Source organism: Ictidomys tridecemlineatus (genome assembly GCF_052094955.1).
Source record: "Ictidomys tridecemlineatus isolate mIctTri1 chromosome 12 unlocalized genomic scaffold, mIctTri1.hap1 SUPER_12_unloc_1, whole genome shotgun sequence".
NCBI classification, from domain to species: domain Eukaryota; kingdom Metazoa; phylum Chordata; class Mammalia; order Rodentia; family Sciuridae; genus Ictidomys; species Ictidomys tridecemlineatus.
This window is the reverse complement of record NW_027520959.1, coordinates 211,548-219,445: the sequence shown is the minus strand read 5'-3', so window position 1 is coordinate 219,445 and position 7,898 is coordinate 211,548. Positions and strand designations below refer to the sequence as shown.

Below are 7,898 nucleotides of genomic sequence, written 5' to 3'. Positions count from 1 at the left end.
CCTGGCAAATCCATTCATCAACTCTGTGACCACAAGACCAGGTACCCAAGCTGTCAGCTTAACATGGAGACTATTATCTGTCACTATGCTTTTCAGTTATGTAAAACAAAGCTTAGAAAAGCTCTAAAGATGTGGCCCAGATTCAAAACAGTTAGCACAAGTCTAAATTGGACTCCAGATCTAGGCTTTTATCTATCTAGGGCCCAAGGCCTTGGCTGATTCATTTATGGTTCCCGCTTCTCTTCCAGATTTCTTTCTTGTTTCCCCCTTTACCTTTAACCATGTATTCTGACCGCATTAAACTGCCTGTCACTGCAGGCCCATACCATGCCACTTACTGCACACTGCAGTGCTTTGGCTCCAGCTGTCCTGTCTGTCTGGCATGCCTTCCCTGAATCCTCACCACCTTGTTTCTGAACCCCAGCCAGGTTATTGAATACTTGGTTGGCTTGCCCCATCCTTGGTGCTATAACTGCCCCCAACAGCAATTCCTTTACTGGCTGACTGAGCATCTCCATCATTACGTTGCAGTTGGGTCTCAGTTTCCTTTCTCTGACTCATGTAACTAGCATTGGGGACACTGTGAACCAGCCATGACCCCGTGAATGCTTAACTCAGCTAAATCACATTTCTACAACCCACAAGACAGATCCTTTCAACAAGACCACACAGTGAAATATTTATGAAATGCCTTTGTTTTCTGGTAATTTTGTGACCACTGTACAATTCTCCTCATTTGTGAATCTCAGTTGTCAGAAGTAAAGTAGACTAATGGGAGTAACTGCCTCATGGTTGTGAGAATTTATTAAGATGTAAACTTGAGTGCCTTGCCTGGTTCATAAGGGAGACATGAACTAAATCCCAACCACCTTGGTTGTTATGAGTATCTTCTTATTACAACACTGCTATGATCTCTACTCAGCATACTCCCATAGATGTCATCATTAATATTATCACTCATACTTCCAACCATGTCTAAGTGACTGTGCTAAACATTCCTTCCTAGAATGCATAGTATTCTCAGAATCCTCAAAATGTATTCTTCACAGTCTTGTAATGTTTGGGTGTCCCAATCATAAATTATCTCCCTGGTACCTCCAGGAATATGTCCAGTGCATCCTTGGGAAGTCTGTGGCTTCCAGACAGTTCCATTCAGGCTTTCTGGATATGGCTAAGAAAACATAGGTTCTCTTTAGCCTCCCACTTTCACTGACATTCTTCTCACTATGGGTGTTTCCAAATCATTTATGGTCAGCCCAGGCCACTGTGGAGGTGGCCCCTATTTCTTCCTATGGGAGGATCAAGATGGCAGTCAAACAGGCCTGTAGGCTTCTGGAATCATTGATAACGCTAAAAGTAATAATACCTGCACAAAGCTTATTTTTTTCTTACTAGAAGAAACTCTAATAATGGGGATTTTAGTTGGGAATAATAATGCCCTCAGAGTGATCTAATCTTGTCCCCCTTTCCTCCTCATCTTTCACATATCTGAAGCACAGTAGGCAAAATTGGGGTTTTGGTGAGCATTTCCAGTTGAGATTGCCTGTTGAATGAGTCTGGGCTATTATAAAAGGACAAGAAAACAGATCCTTTTGTTAGACCAGGACGCAAAAAAAGACCACTGACTCCAATTAAAATCAAATTAAAGCAAGCTTATTATTTCGACCGACTGGACTGCCTTTTTCTCCCAAAACGGTGGGAACAAGACAGCAGCTTCAGCTTTCCTACAGCCCAGCTTTATAGCCCAGAAAGTTACACAAAAGGGGGGGTTACAGATAACAGAACTCTGACAAGCAGTTTACATTTTTTGCTGGCCCCAACATCAGAATTTATGAGGACTATTAGAGCCTCAGAGAGGGTCGTTGTCTGGCCAGGGAAGGCCAATATTTATGAGGTGTCACTAAAGTTTCAGAGAGGGCTGCTATCTGGTCAAAGAGCCAGGCATGGGTGAGTTCAAGGTACGGGCAGGCATTTCAAGAAGGTTCAGAATTTGCAGTAATTTATAGTAAAGCTGAAATTAGCTTTTCATGACTTTGTGGCAAGATGGCTCCCAATTTAATAAAAGATGAGGTTGGGTTTATCATTTTCCTTTTTTCTTATGTGTCTCTTTCAAATCTTTGATAGGGTAGGGGAAGAGCACTGAGGGAATTTTAATCCCTCAGGTAACAGTCTCCAAATTTTTAGAACTCACCCAAAACCGGTCTCCCTGATTTTACCTGATTTAATTAATTACTTATATTGATAATCTATTTATTTTTGGCTCCATTGTTGTAAGAAGAGAGGCGTCACTCATTTTGGCTTCTTCTGAGCTGAGAGAGGGTGATGTGAGGGGGCACGGCGTGAGGGACATGAGTTGCCTTTTAGAAGTCAGTTCGGTTTGAAGTCTGGTTGGGGAAGAACAGGTTGTAAAGTCATCTGGGGATGGGTGCTTCTATGAGAGAAACAAAAACCATGAGTACTGAGTAAATGTTGCAGCAGCTGGAACGTGTCACTGTATAGAAGTTTCCTCACCAGGCTTTAACAGTTATCAGGACTGTAAGCATAACATTTAACTTTTAGTGTTACAGATGTCCTTCTCCATAAAATACAGTTTAATAATTTAATGTCATCTGATCTTGCAAAATTTTTTTACTAGTATGAGCTCTGTGTCTAATAGAGAAACCTTTAATTCTGTTACTCAGGGCTGGATAATCATACTAGCAAACATGAAGCCTACCTGTGTAGGTTAGGAATAACTGTAGGCCTTAAACTAAAAACTTCTGTCTCTGGCAGCTCCTCTTGATAGTCTTTTTTTATAGTTATCAGGCATTTCTGTCTGAGAATCCTTCTTTGTAGCCTCCAGTCTTACTTATTTTGGGAGGCTAACATAAAGTGTATACCTTAAATAATAATAATAATAATAATTATCATCATTATTATTATTTAAAATGCCCAGGAATGGCTGTATTTTGGTTTTAACTGTCTTTGCTAAATGTTTAAGATGAAGCAGTCAAACTGACTTTTCTTTCTATCTATTGTTAACAGTCAGCTGAGCTTTTATGGGAGTCATTCCTCGAAAAACTTCTCAGTTCTGCTAGTGCCATTTGCGCTAGGATGGGTCTAGGTCTTGCTTGAGCATGTGGCTTCCCTCGGAAGCACCAGGGATGTCTCCCTTCTCTGATGACTCTCCTCTTCATAGCAAATGCACTGATTGGCTTTCTGTTCTCCAGTGGTCTCATTAGTCTCCCTGATCGGGAGGTTTTGTGGCCCAGAGTTGCAAAGCTCTTTAGAGAAGTCCCCTGTTCCCTGGATTCAGACTGACTCAGAGGGCAAGAGCCGAATATTGGTTTTTCTGGCCCTTTTAATTTAACTTTAATTTTAAAACTTAATCTTAAACATCCAGCAAATAAATTTTAACAGCCTTATATTAAGAGTACTGGGCTTTAATGTCTATAACTTTATAATTATATATCTTTTTATTAGTTGGGATCTGTATTATCCTATCTGTCTTATAGGTGATGGCTTATTATCTCAAACTAACCCATGTTGTGTTCTTAAAGCAACACTTCTGTAAAACACTAACAGGGAATCTTTAGATCACTTATAAGGAAATTACAAAATATAATTAAAAAGAGTAAAAAACACTTAGTTCGTGTAACAGCTACCCTGAATTTTTGGCTGAGTTATACATTATATCCCCTGTTTGAGATCCTAGTAATCTTGACAGAAAAAAAAAAAAAAAACAAAAAAAACAAACTTTTGAACATAACTTTAAATGAACTAAAATCTGGCCTACTGTTGTTTTCATAGTCATTCTCACATGTAGTAAGATGGGACACAGAGCCTCATCTCAGGTAAGGCAGGGCTCTTTATAAATCTTAAGTGTTTTAGTTCTAAAGCTGATCTTTGTATTTTTAAATATAATTTTACAAAGTTTACATAAATTGTTTGAGGTCACATGAACATTAGCTAACAACATATGATATCACATTTAAAACATAAATTAAAGAAAGGCTGAAAGTTTTTAACCTTTACATAGATTAGGCTCTCATTAACTTAAAAATACATTTAAATTGTTCCCCAATGTAAGAAGTAACAAAACTTTACATATCTTATTGATAACAGGTAAATAAATCCCCAATATATTTTTTTACCATACAACTTCCGAACACCAGCTTGATATAATGCTCTTTCAAAGTTTCTACCTTACAGACTTGTATACCTGGAAGATATGAGCACATTAATAGCATAACAATTACATTGATGTTTCTACATTAACCAAGTTTAGCTTTTAAAGAAATGGCAGTTGACAGGAGAGTTTCAGGAGAGTTTGAAATAAAAAAAGGACAGAGAGTTTGAAGTAAACATGTTGTGATGAAGAAAGGTGCCTAAGCTAGAAAATGTGTGAAATAGATAAGGATACAAGGTAAACATGTTTTGAGGTATTTTAGCACAAAACAAGTGTGATTGTCTAAGATAAGCAAAGATGTAAGCAAGGTGTGATGTAATAGAGACGATCGGTTAAGATAGGATAAGAAATAGAAGTTATGGAATAAACATGTTTTTGGTTTGAAGTGTTGTAAACAACTATACTATTTAAAGGCCAGGAAAGCTGAGCTCTTTGGCCAGTTCAGACCCACTATGTGTGGGTCAACATCTAGCGAACTGTGTCCCGCCAGCCTCTGTTCCTGTGCCTCGTGTGATGTGATGCCCTTGGAGTGAATAAACCGAGCATTCGAAAAGGCATCTCGCGTGTGGCGGCTTCTTCCTTCAAGACATGGATTGTCGGCCAGGAGAGGTTACCTGGGGCAGGGGCGACCGTGACTTCAGGACCACCCGGAAGCGCGTGTGAGCAGTACAGTGCTCTAAAATAACAGTTCTTATTTAACCAGTTGTTTAATTTTTATGGTTGCTTGCTCTAGAAAAAAGTAAAACTTAATAAACACAATGTTATGGGTAAACTTATGTTTTAAGAAATTTTTGTCTCTTTAACACATGACTGATTTTTACAATCTTATACAGATTTTAGTACAAACTTATACAGACCTTAGTAAATCAATCAGATATCTAACAAAAGTACTCATGAATGAGTAATCCCATATCAAATTTACTTTACTTATTTATCAAAATATTAGACAAATGTATTGAACAGTGTAAACCATTTTTTGTTGAAGGAAAAGTCCTAGAACCAAGGCATATTAGACATTTTATAGACATTAATATTTTATGAGTTTTTTGAACACCTAGAAAAACTTGTAAGCTTAAATTTAAAGACATTTATTTTTATCTGTTTAAAATATTGAACCATTTAAATCACATGAATTAAAGATCTTTGGATCCATTTTTTTAATTTGTTTTTATGAGCGCTCCTTATATATGTTAATTTGTATATCATATATATGATATACGGAAATATGTATATATAGACATACAACACATAACAAAAGTGTGCACACATAACAATAGTAAAGGCCTTAGTAGCTTTTCGCAGGTGAAATCTCCATTGCAATGTTTCAAAAACTCCACAGTTGGTCAAAGATAGGACTGATCAAAAAAACATTAACCTAGGTCTGTAGGGTCAAAATCATGAGCTCAAAAAAATACAAAATCTAAAGAAAAAAAACAAGAGTCCTAGTAAAAATGACTGGCCAGTAATTAGTAAATACCATACAATTTACTTTTTTTTTCCTTAGGTCTCAGATCAGTCTCCTACTGAGCTTGCAGGCTTCTTTCATTTGCATTTCAAATAAGTCCTGGCTGAGGTCTGAAAGGAGCAGGGAAAAACTGCTATTCTGAGCAGACCCCTCAGGCCTAAGGCATTTTAACTATAAGTCATAATTTTCAGGTTCGAATGTTGAAAATTATGATACAAGTTTAAGATACAATTCACAAAATTTTATATCTTTACAACTTGTTTTGTCAACAGATACCATACTATGATTTACTATCCTTGTCCAAATTAATGCACTGGTACACACAGTAACATTTTCCCAGGCTACCCAATTCAAAATTGGTGAAAAAAAAAAAAAAGACTGAATGATTGGGAAGTTACTTGCCAACTTGGAAGTAGAGTTCTTTAGTTTTCCATCCTAAGTATTTAAGTTCTCTGGCATGAATTATCTGAAATCATAAACTAAACAATTACCTAAACCCAACTTTTAACTGCAAAATTGTGCAATGCATCAAAAACCTATTCAGATACCAGATTTTTACAATAAAACATCATCTTTTAGACACACATTCAGCCAAGATCATTCCCAAAAAACAATTTATAATATCAACACACTATTGCACATGTCTTAAAGGGTCAGAAACAAAGACACAGGACAGACAGAGAGGAGCTCCAGACTATGGCTGACAGACAGAAACCTTTAAAACAGAGCAGATAAGAGAAAAATCTCCTACACCAGTGGCACCATAGATGTCCCCACAAGGGGACCAGATGTTTTCACAGAGGGGCAACCTGAAATATAAAATCAAGGGTCTCTATGGCGACTTTACTGCATTAAGAGTCTTCTTTTTCTTTTTCTCTTTTAAAGAAGATAGAGGTGGCATAATCCTTACAGTGCAGGGAAAGAAGGAGGGAATCCCCGAAGCAACAGGGCTTCGGCAGCTGCTGGGAGTCCCTCAGTCCCTCCTATTACTTACAGGATTCCACCCCAAGCACACTCCATCTCCTAACATTTCAGTAGTCAGCTCTCAAAAAGTTCGGGGGGGGGGGGAGGGGATGGTATCAAAATTTGTAACTGAAAGTTTGGTTCCTGACCTTAGAGCCAATTAATGCCAATTTAATAATGAGAACAGGGTTTTGAGAAAAAGAAAAAGAGAGTTTTATTGCTTTGCTAACAAAGGAGAAACACCAGGGACTCTGCCCAAAGGTTGTGACTCTCTTGATCTGGAGGGACAAGGGGTTTTAAAGGAGTCTCATTTGTTAACCTGGAAGATACTCAGTTCTTAGGTCCCCAGCAGGCATTGCCCTCTGCACTGGAGGTGCTTCAAGCAGCCAGCTAGGGGCTTCTCTCCTCCTGCTTAACAAAGGGAGATAAAGTTCATCGCAGTTCCTTAAAACACAGTCCAAAGGGATGTCAGGCTTCCTTGCTTTATTACCCATATTTACGTCCAATATCTTTAAGTTTTCACCACAGAAATCACACAACAAAACGCACAAAAACAAACAAAAACAAACAAACAAACAAAAATATAGAACACAGAACAAAAACAAGAAAACAGAAACCCGATGCTGAAACAGAAAAACAGAGGAGCAATGCAACGTCTTGCCAAAGCTCCAGGGTAGGAGTGCGTGCGTGCCCGTCAGCACCTCTCTACCCTTCCAGAGGAATTCCTTACAGAACAGAACAAAAGACAGAACGATTTTTCCTACTGTCCGGACAGGAGTATATGTGAGCCTCGCCAGGCCACCTCTCTGTCATCTGAAGAGATCTCCCTTAACCGGATATCAGATGTTATAAAGGCGCCACTTACCTATGGAGGCCTCCTCCACCAGGTGCTTGCTAATAGTTTTAGTGCGGCAGTTCACTGCAGGGTTCCGGGGACTGAAGGCTCACCCGAGGCCTTGGAACGTCTCAAGTTGCACACCCCCTAGAGTGGCTCTCCAGCCTGGAGCCCTGGAGCTAAGGCCTGCTTCAGAATTTCCAGCAGTCTGGTCTTGTGATCTGGTCAGGCAGGGTCATCTCGCTGGGGAACTCCAAATTGTTAGACCAGGACGCAAGAAAAGACCACTGACTCCAATTAAAATCAAATTAAAGCAAGCTTATTATTTCAACCGGCCAGACAGCCTTTTTCTCCCAAAACCGTGGGAACAAGACAGCAGCCCCAGCTTTCCTACAGCCCAGCTTTATAGCCCAGAAACTTACACAAAAGGGGGGGGGGGTTACAGATAACAGAACTCTGACAAGCAG

General features: G+C 39.0%; 1 long non-coding RNA gene across 1 annotated transcript; it reads right to left on the bottom strand.

Annotated features, from left to right (window-relative positions):
* Positions 1–1,720: 1,720 nt before the first annotated feature.
* LOC144372292 (uncharacterized) lies at positions 1,721–7,540 on the bottom strand. Its single transcript, XR_013432304.1, has 3 exons — positions 7,462–7,540; positions 4,134–4,201; positions 1,721–2,431 (listed from the first exon to the last, which is right to left on the bottom strand). It is a non-coding gene; the product is annotated as an uncharacterized LOC144372292 (long non-coding RNA).
* Positions 7,541–7,898: the final 358 nt, after the last annotated feature.